A 14,964-nucleotide genomic window follows, 5' to 3' on the forward strand; every position below is an offset into this window, starting at 1 on the left:
ATAACATTCTTTCCTAATCTTATAAAGGGTCACGACTTATTAGGAGATAACCTTCCTTCTCAGTCTTTTAAGGGGTCATGAAGACGCTTGATCTCCTACTTGCGTTGTAAATGCAGATCTGGGTTGTGTATACTGTCAGCACGTCCCTTGACGTATCCTTTGTCTCAAAACCTATATATGCAAAGGAAACCATAAACAAGACGAAAAGACAACCCTCAGAATGGGAGAAAATATTTGCAAATGAAGCAACTGACAAAGGATTAATCTCCAAAATTTATAGGCAGCTCAATATCAAAAAAACGAACAACCCAATCCAAAAATGGGCAGAAGACCTAAATAGACATTTCTCCAAAGATGATATACAGATTGCCAACAAGCACATGAAAGAATGCTCAACATCATTAATCATTAGAGAAATGCAAATCAAAACTACAATGAGGTATCACCTCACACCAGTCAGAATGGCCATCATCAAAAAATCTAGAAACAATAAATGCTGCTGGAGAGGGTGTGGAGAAAAGGGAACACTCTTGCACTGCTGGTGGGAATGTGAATTGGTACAGCCACTATGGAGAACAGTATGGAGGTTCCTTAAAAAACTAAAAATAGAACTATCATATGACTCAGCAATCCTACTACTGGGCATATACCCTGAGAAAACCATAATTCAATAAGAGTCATGTACCACAGTGTTCATTGAAGCTGTATTTACAATAGCCAGGAGATGGAAGCAACCTAAGTGTCCATCAACAGTTGAAGGGATAAAGAAGATGTGGCACATATATACTATGGAATATTACTAAGCCATAAAAGGAAACAAAATTGAGTTATTTGTAGTGAGGTGGATGGACCTAGAGTCTGTCATACAGAGTGAAGTAAGTCATAAAGAGAAAAACAAATACCGTATGCTAACACATACATATGGAATCTAAAAAAAAAAAAAAAACTGGTCATGAAGAACCTAGGGGCAAGATGGGAATAAAGACACAGACCTACTAGAGAATGGACTTGAGGACATGGGGAGGGCGAAGGGTAAGCTGGGACAAAGTGAGAGAGTGGCATGGACATATATACACTACCAAACGTAAAATAGATAGCTAATGAGAAGCAGCCGCATAGCACAGGGAGATCAGCTCAGTGCTTTGTGACTACCTAGAGGGGTGGGATAGGGAGGGTGGGAGGGAGGGAGACGTAAGAGGGATGAGATATGGGAACATATGTATATGTATAACTGATTCACTTTGTTATAAAGCAGAAACTAACACACCATTTTAAAACAATTATACTCCAATAAAGATGTTAAAAAAAAATAAAAAAGAACAAAAGAGCATTGCTCACCACCCAGTTCTACAAGGATTAAGTCACAACCCACTGCAGTCACCCACCAACAGTGCACCCTGAGAGGAATTCAGGATGAGGTACTCTGTGCTTTGGATAAACAGGCCCTTAGATAGTTAGATTTGTATCTCAGGAAGAATTTTAATGACCCCCAGATTCTTGCATCTGCCTATCTACAGAAAAGCACTAAAATCATCAAACTGAGATGTTTGTTCTTTCTGATTAGCACTAATTTTTTACCAAGATGTATGCTTGACTGTATGTATTTCCTAGCCTATACATATATATATATATATATATATATATATATATATATATATAACTAGCATCTCCTCTCCCTCTTCAGAGCGGTTCCTGAGAGCTGTCTCCCAGGCTATAGTCCTCAGTAAGACCCTGAATAAAACTTAATTTCACACACACACACAAAAAAAACTTATATATAATTATGACTTCTAATGGGTGGAACTCAGAGCTTTCTGAAAGACTGTCTCCTGGGTTATAATCCTCAGGTTGGCTCAAATAAAATTTTCCGTTTCTTTCTTAGATTGACTATTGATTATTTTTTTTTTATTGACACTACTTTCATTGGTTCAGTGCTTGGCATATAACTTTTTTTTCTATTTTCTTTATTAAATGTTTAATTAATATAAATTAATTTTGTTATGATCACTGTAATTATTTTTTATAAACCTGTTTAATGTATCTGCTCATGAAAATGTTGGTTGGGTCTGGCTCCTTGTCATGTTCTCTACGTGTGGGTCTCTCATTCCTATGGGATTCTCAGCACCTAGAATATCCCCCCTGAGGTGCCCAAGTGCTTTTAATAAAGACTGAACATATCCCTTAAAACAAACCTTACAGAAACACTGAGGTTGCTATTGTTCTTGACTGAAGATGTTACCTGGCATTTGATCTTTAGACAGGCCTTGTGCAGTAAATGGATTTCAAGCTCAATTGGGAAGCTCAGTGGTCTCATAAAAGCACAATAAAGACATCGCTTTCCCAGAACCCCCTGAGGTTCGAGTGTCCTAGAACTGATTAAAAGCTGTTTCACTGAGTGTTACTTTTCAAAGTGAATGAATATTCTGATGAGTACGGCTGTTTGTACTGAACTACTTTTTAAGTAGTAGTTTGATTTGCTGTTTTGATAAGTCTGATGAAGAGTGCTTGAACATTAGCAGAGATTTAGTAGGCATTCCGATTTGTTGGTACAATTTTCCCCAAATTGTGGGAATTATCCTCTCATTAATACTGTTGTTTGCTCTTTGGGCTAAGGCATGTAGTGAGTGCATTGTAATTAGGATAAAACCAGAAACGAATGAACAGATTGGTTAATTGTCATAAGTAAATTTCCTCCTGAGTCCTTTTACACCATGTCAAGATGTAGGGAAGCAGTTGAGGATGAGTACCATGCTTAAGTCTAATTACATTGGAGTTTGATACTTTATTGTGACAAATCTATATTTGCAATATTCGGTATCTTTTGAGAATACAGCCGAGTGTCATGCCATTGGCTCTGAAGAAGGGAGGTTCAGAATCACGCGTAAGGGTATAATCCTTCTGATGAAATGTCGAAATCCTTTAAATTCCATAGTGAAAACTTGGGAAAATTTCCCAGCTGGAGTTCTTCTCTGGAACAAAAGATTCAATGTCAAATTAGGGTGGTGGTCGAGAGTTTTGGAGACCCCACTTTTATAATTACAAACGAACAGTCAGCTGTAATGCTGTGGCACGGTAGAGGCTGTAACGGTTGACAGATACAGGGTGGGACTTTCAGACCACTCTTAATTGACTGAGTGACCTTAGGCCTCAGGTAAGTAAAAGTAAATAGGGTGACCAACTTGTCTTGGTTTGCCCAGGTCTCTCTTGGCGTTAGCACTGAAAGTGCCCAGGCAAACCGGGACAGTTGGTCACCCTATCTGAAAATGAGGCTACAAGCACAAAGGCTTGTTAAAAGAATAGAGGATCATCGTCCTCAATGAGGGTCTCGCTTGGTGATGTCGGATGAGTTACTTAATCTCTCTGAGCTTTTGTTGCCTCACCTATAAAATGGGATGCTAACGTCTACCTTGCGCTGCAATTGGAGGGCCTACAAATAGCATATGAAGTGGGCTGTCAGGGTGCGTGAGCTAAAGCTACCAAAAAGAACCTGTAGCTGCTTTGCCGTCGATAAAAGATGAAAAAAACTTACCGTGAGCCCTAAGGAAGGAAATCAGATTGAACTGGGGAGGGTGTATAGGTATTTGCATGTATATGTTTTTAATTAATTCATTACTTTCCAGAAACATTTGTGTGTCGAGCACTGTGGTTTTCTTCGTGAAGCTTATAGTTTGTTGAGGGAGGTAAAGATAGATACTATCAAAAAATCATACAAATAGATGGAAAATGGCAACTGTGATAAGGCTGCAGAGGAGAATGGCCTGATGCTGTGGGAACTGTTAGTGGGAAGATTTGACCTGGTCAGGAGGACGTCAGAGGTGCTTTCTCTAAGGAGCTGGGGGGTGAGGCCCAAAGAGAAGGGAAGGTCCTTCTCAGCAGGGAAAAAGGTATGTGTGCTGTCAGGACCCTGATCAAAGAAGAAATAAAAGAATGCTAGAGGTATCAGGAGAGAGAGGAGAGGAAAAGTGAGGCTGGCTGGAGGCAGAGCCAGACCACGTGGGCCTCCCAGACCGTGGGGAGGTGGGGTTTGTATTAATAGGAAGGCATTTAAATAGAGTGAGGTAAGCAAACAAACACAAACAAAGTAATTGAACTTGAATCTAATCAAGCCTCTAGATCAAACTACCAGGCTTCAGGAAGTAAGAGGGAGAGAGGAACAGGCTAAATGTCACCCAAGGGGGCAGCTAGCCAAATCCCGAATGTGGGGCATTCTGCAGGACAAATGACCTGGTCTGGCTCCCTAACAAATCCATGACTCACAAACCACAAAGGAGGGGGGAAATTAATATAGAATAAAAGGGGCTTAAGCATCATAACAACTAAATGCAACCCATGGACTTTGCTATTCAAACAAACCAACTGTAGAAAGGCGTCTTTGAGTTAATCGAGAGGACATATGAATATGGACTCATCAATGATATTAAGAAATTGTTAATATTGATAGGTATGAAAATGACATGGTGATTATACTCTTATAATTCCTTATTAGGGATTCATACTGAAGTATTCTGAGAAATAAAATGACATTGGGGATTTGCTTTAATATTCTCTGGCAAAAAAAAAAAAGGTGCAGAAGATGGAGGGTATAGATAAAATAAACTAAATAAAATAAAATAAGAATTGGCAAATGGTTATAATTTTTGAAGCTTAGACTTGTGGAGGTTCATCATATTATTTCCTCTATTTTGTGTATGTTTAAATGTTACCACAGTGAAAAGTTAGGTTTAGACATGGTGATAGAGAGATGGTAACATGATCAGATCTGTGTTTTTAAAAACATTTCTCTGGCCAAATTTGTAAAGCGTATGTTGCCCAAAATGCATGGATTTGACTGAATGACAAAAAAACTCATTCTAGCGTAAGGAATAACTGAGCAGAAATGGAAACTCTTTATTTTATTTTATTTTTTTGCGGTATGCGGGCCTCTCACTGTTGTGTGGCCTCTCCCATTGCGGAGCACAGGCTCCGGACGCGCAGGCCCAGCGGCCATGGCTCACGGGCCCAGCCGCTCCGCGGCATGTGGGATCCTCCCGGACCGGGGCACGAACCCGTGTCCCCTGCATCGGCAGGCGGACTCTCAACCACTGCGCCACCAGGGAAGCCCCGGAAACTCTTTTATTTAATTAAGATGCAGGGGAAGAGGAATGGGGACAAAGTTTGATTAGTTGGTTGTTCATCCAGGGAGCTTTTGGCATCCAGGCATCTCTGCCTGTTTCTTCTGGAAGCAAGAGCAGGATTTTCCTTCGGGAATCTCATCCCCTGTATATTCGTGTGTGACTCCACCCTCCCTCCCTAGGAAGGCGTGTAACTCAGATTTGGTCAATCAGAGTACAGCCCTCCCCTGGGTACCGTGGAGATTGGTATCCTTTGAATCAGTGAGATTCAAACCTGGGACTTTTGCTGAAGCTCTTGGGAAAGAAGCCCTCATCTTCCACTGGGCTCTGAGGACCAGAGTCTAGAGCTGCTGGCAGCCACTGCCCACCACGTGGAGAGTGCCTGGCTGAGAACAAAGTGACCACAGAGGAAAGTAGGGTTGGGGTCTGGAGGGAGCAAGTAGTTAAACCCCGAGGACAGTATTTCAGACTCTGGATCCAGCCAGGCCTGCAGTGAAGCTATACTTAAACTTTTTTTTTTCCGAATCAACAATCAATCTCAGCTTCCTGTGGCTAATTGGCTAATTTGGATATGTTTCTTTCACTTGCAGATGGACCAGTTCTGAGTGATAGAAAGTTCTGGAAAGTTTTGTAGCTTTGTCACATTCACAGCGGTGTAACCTCTCCCCGTAAGCAGTTCAGAGCTTGTTTGAAAGCCTTTTCGATATCTACTAATAGCTCAATTTCTATTCGTCTATCAGCCAGTGTTCTCCTTCTCACTATAAATCTTTCACAGTTTCAAATTTATACGCTCACAAACCACTTTTTAATGGCAAACCATGTATTCTATGGAAATCATTGTATGTGGTAATTAGTAATCTGCAAGATAATTTTAGTTAATTTTAAATTTAAAATCTGTCATGCAAAACGAGTCGGATCAGCGTGGAGCTACCAACAAAAGAAATGAATCAGAGTGTGAGAGAAGCCGCGCGCAACCCTGGAAATAAAAATGTGCAGATTTCTCAGGGAATAATCATTGTCTCGATTTTTACTTGTAATTATAATTTAATTATGAACCTACTTGTGCAACATTTTAAAAGTACATAGTTAGCATTTAAGTGCTTTCCATATAATTATCTGTTATTGAACCAGCTCATGGAGTGGTTGCCGCATAAATTACTGGGCTTTGTGTGAAAATCTTTCTTCACTTCACTTTATTCTTCGCTTTATTTCAAGGTTGACTTGAAATAAAATAAGACAAATTATTTGAATGCTATTTAGCGGCTGCCCAATATTGCGTAGCTGCTTCAAGCCTGACCATCTTCAAGACTGGAGTATAGGTGAACTGTTGCTTGTTGTGCTAACGTTGGTGAAGATCATTTCTGGAAACCCAGGAGATTCTCCCTCCCTCCCTCCCCCCCTCCCTCCCTTTCTTTCTCCCTAAGAATTTACTTCTTTCTTCATTGTTCCCCTTGGGACCTTCCTAGAGAATACATGAAAATCCTGCTTCAGACACCTCCCTAGAGCCTCAGTCTCATGGGAGAAAAGGTCAGTGAATCTTTGATTAAGAGTCTACTGTGTCCTCAGAAGGCCTGTTCTGGGTCCCGGTAGAATATGGGTGGGGAAAAGAGTAAATGAGGACATTTGAGCACTGTTCCTACTTATCTTTTCTCATTCAAACCTGCCAACCTGAAGGAATGCAGTAACAAGGTATATTCTAATACTGCCCCATGTTACAGAGCAGAAAACTGAGGCACAGAGGCTGGCAGCTTGCACAGGGTTGTATGGCCGGGGCACCAGATCAGGATCCAGACCTAAACAGTGTGACTCCCGAGACCCTATACCTAACAGCTATAGTGCCCCGGCTCAGGGGGGGATGGAGGATTCTGGCAACACCAGAGTCTCCTGCAGAGAACGGAAGGCCCTGAGTACCACAAAGAGAGGAGTGGCACTCCACCTTGGCATGTGAATGGCTTTCTAGTACCTGTATTCCAAAAAGGAATTGTGGGCCAAACCAGGGAGGAGATTGTTTGTTAGAACATCTGGGCCCTCGGCCTCATGGGTCTCCTCCTGTTCTCCTGGGGCAACCAGGCAGCAGGTAGGATGTGCTTTGCAGATCGTTAGCTCTGCAGGAGAATGCAGGGTCAGGAGTGCTGCTGCCTGTATCTGCATGCTCCGTTTTTCAGAATCCCCAGGGTTTGAGAATATGCCCAGGGCTGGAACACCCGGTTAAGTTCAGACCACTTTGATTGTTAACTTTCATTTATTCACGTCCGTAGATCAATTAAAATTAAATGCTGCCATAACATCTAAACGTTATCTTATAAATAATGATTCTATCTCGAGTTCTAAAAGAAAGGGATGCCATCTTTCAGTTACATTTAGGCCTGTGTAATCTCCGCAGCTTCTCCGTGCTGGATAGAAAGGCCATGGAAAGATGAATAGGAGATAAGCCTAACATTTATCAAGTGCCTACTGTATGCTAGGCAGCATGATGGGTGCTTACCAAATACGCGCTTGTTTTGAACAGACACCCAAGGCGTAACTTGTATTCCCATTTTGCAGGTGAGAACACTGAGGTCTAACTAACTTGCCCAACTTGTTGGTGGAGCTGGGACTCTAGGTGAGGGTGTCTGATTGGAGCGTGCTTCCTAATCAACACTCAGGTAGAGGATCGTGACTCTCCAGATGTGCAGGCGGGGTTAGGATGGCACCTTGGGTCCCCCGCTTCTCAGAGACACGCAGGGCTACCCCCTTCTCGTTCACCAAGGACCCAGGTGAAGCTGAGACCAAACAAGAAGACACACCAAGCTGTTTGTTTCTGGGATAGTTACCAAGAGCAGGACACATAGCAGATGAGCAAGGGGGGCCTTAGGAGCCCAGATATGTCAAGGAGGAAGCGAGCTTTGGGAGCTGGAAGACCTGGTCATGGATGGGAGGGGCCTGGATACCAAAGGTGGAACGGGACAAAAGCAAGGCTAGGGGCAGATGGAAGGAATCCCACATCCAGACAGAGCGGTGGCGACGAGGTGACAGGTGTGTGCTCCATAACATGAGGGCTCCCTCCTCTCTTTTCTCCCACGTGGTCCCCCTTCCCTACCCCCACCCCCAGACACTAGAGCCCTTCAGGGTCCAGTTCAAAGTACCTAACCCCCCTCCCCGCCCGCGTAGAGCTTTCCGCTTTCCTATATTCCTCTACTGTCTTCTCCCAAAGACTCCAGCTCAGACCTTTATTATAGCACGTGCGATCATAATTGTGTGTCTGACCTTTCCCAGGGGACACATGAATGGAAGAAAGGTATGTTCTGTTGCTTTTCCATTCGTGTCTACCCAGTCCTAGTGAGGTGCCTGCATGTGCAGATTTTCAACAGAGGGTTGAATAAATGCGTTTCCATCTTGCCCGGTTTGTTCATCTCCTGTGTCCTCCCCTAGAATGAACTATCCCTGAGATAGGGTCTTGGTTTTGTTTACCATTGCATCCCCAGGGCCTAACACAGAGCCCTGAAACTGACATACATTAGGGTCTTAGTAAATATGTGATAAATAAAAGAATCAATTATTCTTGTACTTCAGACATTGATCAGGCTGGAAAGTTTTAGTTTGTTTATACCATGAAGGGGCACAGCCCACATAAATCACTTTAGGGGACAGACTCACCAACAAGAACCAAAGGGAAGTGGAAACAACCCAAATGTCCACCAACTGACCAATGGATAAGCGTCCATACAGTGGAATTATTATTCAGCTGTAAAAAGGAAGGAAGTACTGATTGATGCTACAACATGCATGAACCTTGAAAACATGCTAAATGAAAGAAGCCAGGCACAGAAGACCATCTATTGTACGTTTCCATTTATATTAAATGTCCAGAATTGGCCAACCTATAGAGACAGAAAGGAGATTAGTGGTTTCCAGGGGCTGGTGGGAGGGGAGAGAGGAGAATGAGGTTTCTTTCTGGGGTGATAAAAATGTTCTGGAATTAGATAGTGGTGGTGGTTGTACAGCCTTGTGGTTATACTAAAAACCACTGAATTGTATACTTCAAAAGGATGAATTTTATGATATGTGAATTACATCTCAATAAAGCTATTATTAGAAAAACAAAAAGAAGAACCAAAGAGAAGATCATGCTTGATCTGAGCCTGCAAAATTCTTCTTCCTGGGAGCCATATTCTGGGACTCTTCATTCGAGGTCCTAAGAGACCCATACTGCTGCTCTGGAGAAGCACACCCTTTGGCACGATCCCACCCTGCAGTGAAGAAACAATAGCGGCAGTCTTTGTGGATTTTAGGAAGAATACCTCTTGATTACCTCTTGGATAATGATTCTAGAACTTTTTATAAAAAAATAGAACTTGATATGAAGTTGATATTTATTTTTGAAAACATAGGGTTAAGCAGTTAGTCCAGTTAATTCCACCTTTAGATACCACTGCATTCTGTCAAGTTTTCTCCAACTCAGAAATCCTCAACCAGGACCGGTTTGCCCCCTAGCTGATATTTGACAGTTTCTAGAGATATTTTTGGTTGTCATACCTGGGGGGAGGTGCTACTAACATCTATTAGGTGGAGGCCAGGAAAGCTGCTAACTTTACCCCACAAAGTACAGGACAACTCCCCACAACCACAAGAATAAAATTCTGATCCTAATGTCAGTAGTGCCAAGGTTGAGAAACCCTGCTGTAAACGTGTTACCAACTTCCTGGTCCCAACTACCATCATCTCTCAACCGAGTTATTTCAGTAGTTTCCCAACAGTTTTCTGTGCTTTCACTCAAATCATTGCTAGAGAAATCCCTAAACACAAATGTGATCATTTGTCATTGGCCACTGTAATTGTTTCCTATTGCTGCTGTAATGACTTACCACAAACTTGGTGTCTAAAGAACAGAAAGACATACACTACCACGTGTAAAATAGATAGCTAGTGGGAACCTGCTGTATAGCACAGGGGGCTCAGCTCGGTGCTCTGTGATGACCTAGAGGGGTGGGATGGGGAGCGTAGGAGGGAGGTCCAAGAGGGAGGGGATGTAAGTATACATATAGCTGATTCACTTCATTGTACAGCAGAAACTAACACAACATTGTAAAGCAATTTTACTCAAATAAAAAAAAAAGAACAAAAAGATGTTATTTACTATTTATCCACCCACATAATAGAGCATTTGAAAGATGACAACACACAGTTCAAGGAAAGGCAAATTGTTAGTGGTCAGGAGACTCAATTCCTCATTGTCAGATGTGGACAAAGTAGGTACAAGCCATGTTCAAGTGGCTGTCCCCTCACCACCTTTGTAACTGTAAGAGTTGACAGTGAAATCTAGAAACATTAAGTCTGATATAGCCAACTTCTTTGTGTTTATTTGCAGTGGTGTGGGTTTAAATATGCAAGTCCTGACATTGGCTGCATTTTTCAACTTGATGGCCAAGCAGGGTTTCACTGCAGATTGACGCATAGAAGGATCAGTATCCATTGGTGGTCTGAGAACAAGCTGAGATTTTCTCTCTCTCTCCTCCCATTATTCCAAGAAGGAGAAGAGTTTTAGGCAAAGATAAATGGAAATTATGCAGTAACTTCAAATATATTACTCTCCAGATCTCCTGTCTGAGTAAATCAGAGATACTCACAACTAAGGATAATGAGATAATTAAAAACTAGTAAATATAAATGTGAGGTGCTTTCTGTCATTAAGCCCAGGACATGTATCTGATTATGAAACACTGACTCTGTATTTTGAAATTTCATATCAATTATATGAGACACTTTTACAGATCTCCCTGAGAAATATTTACATAAAGCTGTATTTTTATACACTATGTAAAGTACTGAAGTATAGATTTAATCAAAACTGTAAATAAGACTAAAGTTATGCTGTTAGTGTGAAATACACAAGCATAAAAAGTTTTAGCAAAATTTTAAATCAATTTCACTCTGAATTATATTGGCTTCCCGATTACTTGCATATCCCTCAGTCCCCAACCTCCTCTTCCCCCACTTCAACTTAATGCTCTTTCATTGGAGAGAAGACATTTTGGGAAGAAAAACCCCACAGTGTTTTTATGTTTCTGTTTTTGTGGGGAGAGGGATGTAAATTTAGAGAGTGCATTTCTGCCTACATTCTGAATTACATTTTCAGTCCCTCCCTGTTCCCAGGAGGCCACGTGGGTTACTATAGGAAGTCAGGCTTTGGTGATGGGTGAGACTTGGGTTTGAATCCTTCCTCTGACCTGGAGCTGTCAGAGCTGTGTGCTCTGGACAAATTACTTTCTCTGGGTCTGAGTTTCCTCGTTTGTACAATGGGATTCATGGTACTCACCTCTTGAGGCGTGGTAAGGATGAAAGGAGAGGATGCGGGGTAGTCTGTGACACATCTTATGCTCTCAGTTATTTCTCCCACGGTACTGCCACATCTGTCTCACCTCTTCTCATTTCCCGGGGTGGTAGAGGTATTGACCCTTTCTCAACACTGTGGTTGGATAACGATGGATTGTATGTGAGGGACATCAAATAATCAATGTCATCATTGTGTCCCAATGATTTAACTGGGGGCCACCAGTTGCTTCAGAATCAAAAGGCGCTCCTTGCTTCATTGTTGTATTCTCTTCAAATCAGAATGTTTTACAGACCTTGACTATTAGGGTAGTCTCCTTTTGCAAGATGCCTTCGCCCTGACTCACCAAAGCAGGCTATGCCAGTAGGCAGAGGTCAAATTAAATGTGAGAGGGGGAAGGGAGACTGGAAAAGTTTGGTTTATGAACCAACTTGTCCTGGTTTCCCTGGGACTGTCCTGGTTTAACACTGAACGTTCCATGCCCTGGAAATCCCTCAGTCCTGGAAAAACCAGCATGGTTGGCCATCCTACACCAAGGTCAGCAATTTAAATTTTGAGATAGGCAGTCATCAACAGGAAGGTTCATGGTTATATAGGACTGGGGATGGGAATAGGGAGTAGTTGTAAATGAGCACAAGGTTTCTTTTTAGGATGATGGAAATGTTCTAAAATTAGATGGTGGTGATGACTGACAACTCCATAAATATACTAAATTCACCAATTTGTGCTTTTAAAACAGGTGAATTTTATGATATGTAAGTCATATCTGCATAAAGCTGTTTAAAAGCTGATTATGAAATTATATTTCCATAATAAAGCATTGATTTTTTGGTTAGAAAGATAATAATACCTTGTCCATAAAATGCATTAAGAATTTAAACTAAATTGCCCATCAAATTGGAAAAGATTTATTAAGGTTGACAAAACTCAGATTTGACAAGAGATGGGGAAACTGTCACATGTTCAAATGGTCAAAAGTGTAAATTAATAAAATGTTTAAATAGGATAGTTTGGTAGTATGGACCAAAATGTAACATATACGTACTCTTTGACTCAGCAACTTCATTTCCAGAGATGTATCCCAAGCAGGTAATTGTCAAGTGTTCAGAGATACATGTGCAAAGATGTTCATCACAGATGGTTTGTAATAGAAACAATGGCTTATAATTAGAAGCAATCTACGTTTTCCTTAGTGATGGATGGTTTAGATGAGCTATGGCAAATCCATACAATGAAACACTTTTACTATGACAGCATCGAGATGGTAATATACATCCATACACACATCTGACGAGCTGTTCCAGTCTGCCTGGGACAGTTCCTGTTTTACTACCAAAAGTCCCATGTCCAAGGAAACCCCTCAGTCCCAGGGGAATAGACGGTTGGTCATCAACAAATCTATAGAAAAACAGCCAATAAGATGTCACCAAAAAGTTAACAGGAGTTGTCTTGGGATGGTGGGATTTCAAGTCAGGTCAACTTTGTTTTGGGTGGTGTTAGGATTTTTTGGTATTATTTGCATTTTTTATTAAGTAATTTTACATTTGAGGAAAAAATATTGGCATTAAAAAAGAACCTCTGCTGACCTGTTAACAAAAATGTAGGAATATTAAATGTCCTTCATTGATTTTATGTGATTTGATTGCCATTTGTGGGACATGGGTCTATCTAAATAAATTAAATACCTAGGCACACATCACATAAGTAGGTGAGTTCAGGGAAATAGCAATTCATAGTTTCCTTCACTTTGATGAGTATTTCTACAGAAACTATAAAGTTCTCAACTCCCAGATGGGGCAGGTGGCAGGGGGGTCCTTCAGGGAGTCTCTCTTTGACTGAGAGGCAATGTATTGGGGTAAAATGCTTGGAGGTTTATTCAACCAGGCTGACATGGGTTCAAATCCCTGTTTTGTTTCTTGCTTATTCAGTGCCCTTGAACAGGCCCCTGAATCTCTCTACACCTTTGTTTCCTTATCTCTTAAATGGAGAAAATAGTATCTGGCCTCTAGGACTGTTGTGCAGATTCCATGACGTATTGATATGTCTAAAGCTTCCCAGGAAGTGCCTGCCACCGTCCCTAACTGCTAATTTATGTTCCTTATCATCTTTACATTCCATTCAGTCTAGATAACTGAAAACTTATTTGAAATCATCAAAACCTTTGTCATCCATACATGTTTTAATGCATGTGAAACAGTAGGTGATATGACTTGTAAGAATAAAAATCTGTGGTGAATTTGGAGACTTCTTTATATTTACCGTAGCTTGACTTACCTGGGTGGAGACAAGACATGATAAAATAGTTTAAAAATATCTTGAATCTGTGAAAGTCTGCTAGTTTTCACACAAAGAAAACTTACATTAGTAAAATGTTACTCCAGTGCCTTAGAAATCTACACACAGACACACACAGATACACACAGACACACACACACACACACACACACACAAAGCCTCTATGATTATATACATTGTCTCTGCCTAGTTGCTACTTTTGGCCAAAAGCAAACATGGAGCTCAATTACAGGATTGGGGTGCTAGGCATGGAAATTACATGTTTGGTGCCTGCCACTCACAGGGCAAAATAATCAACTATTCAAAGCTTCTCTGTGTTTCTCAACCTCTTTAGTGTCTCATAGGTTGTCCTGCTCACCATTTGGGTCTCTGTGACTCGTGTGTTTCATCCAGGGGCTCCTATTTCCAGACAAGTCTGCAGTCGTTTCTTAAGAGCTTTATTATTTTTATTAAAATTTCCAAATATAGGCAAAAGTCACAGTAGGAGGATAAAAATGCATTCACCAATGATTTCATTCGTCGATTCTTCCTTCTATGCATCTTGCTTTCTTCTGTCTATCCTTCCATCCAGCCAGCAGTATTTACTGTGCCAGCAATATTTATTGTACCCCAGCGATGCAATTCTTCTGTTCATTCGGCCAATTTTTATTAAGTGCCTTCTATACGTTTAGGATGTTGACTTTGTTGAGTGCTGGTGATTTAATGGTGAGAGAAGACAGTCATTGTTCTTAATCTCATAGGGCTTATGTTCAAGGACAGAGGCATTAACAAAATAGCCTTATATATGTTTATGAATATGAATGCATATAATGGCAAATTTGATAAATGCAGTGAAAGAAAGGCCACAGCGTCATGAGCGCTTATCATGGTAATCGGGGGGGGAAATGTAACTTAATCCATGGTGGGGGGCATAGAAGTTTTCCCAAGGGAATGAAGATTGTGCTGAGGTCTAAAGAACAAATAAGAGTTAATTAGAAAAGAAGGGAGGGCAAATGTTAAGAGAAAAGGGGGAGTGTGTCCTGTCCTGTGATGGGGGAGCAGTGGTAGGTAGGAGGGATTGAAAATCTTGAGTGGAGCAGAGAGAAGGCAGCAGACGGGTAGGAAGGGCGGGTCAGAGCCGGGCAGAGACCCTGGAGAGCTTTCTAGGCCATTTAAGAAGTTTAGATACAATCCTTAGAGCATAGAAAATACCCTAAAGGGTTTTCAGCAGGGCATCTGTCAGATGAGGGAAGAACAGGTTAAAGGGCA

This window comes from Aethalodelphis obliquidens, unplaced genomic scaffold (assembly GCF_003676395.1).
Source record: "Aethalodelphis obliquidens isolate GAN/ISIS:26980383/991018 unplaced genomic scaffold, ASM367639v1 scaffold57, whole genome shotgun sequence".
NCBI classification, from domain to species: Eukaryota; Metazoa; Chordata; class Mammalia; order Artiodactyla; family Delphinidae; genus Aethalodelphis; species Aethalodelphis obliquidens.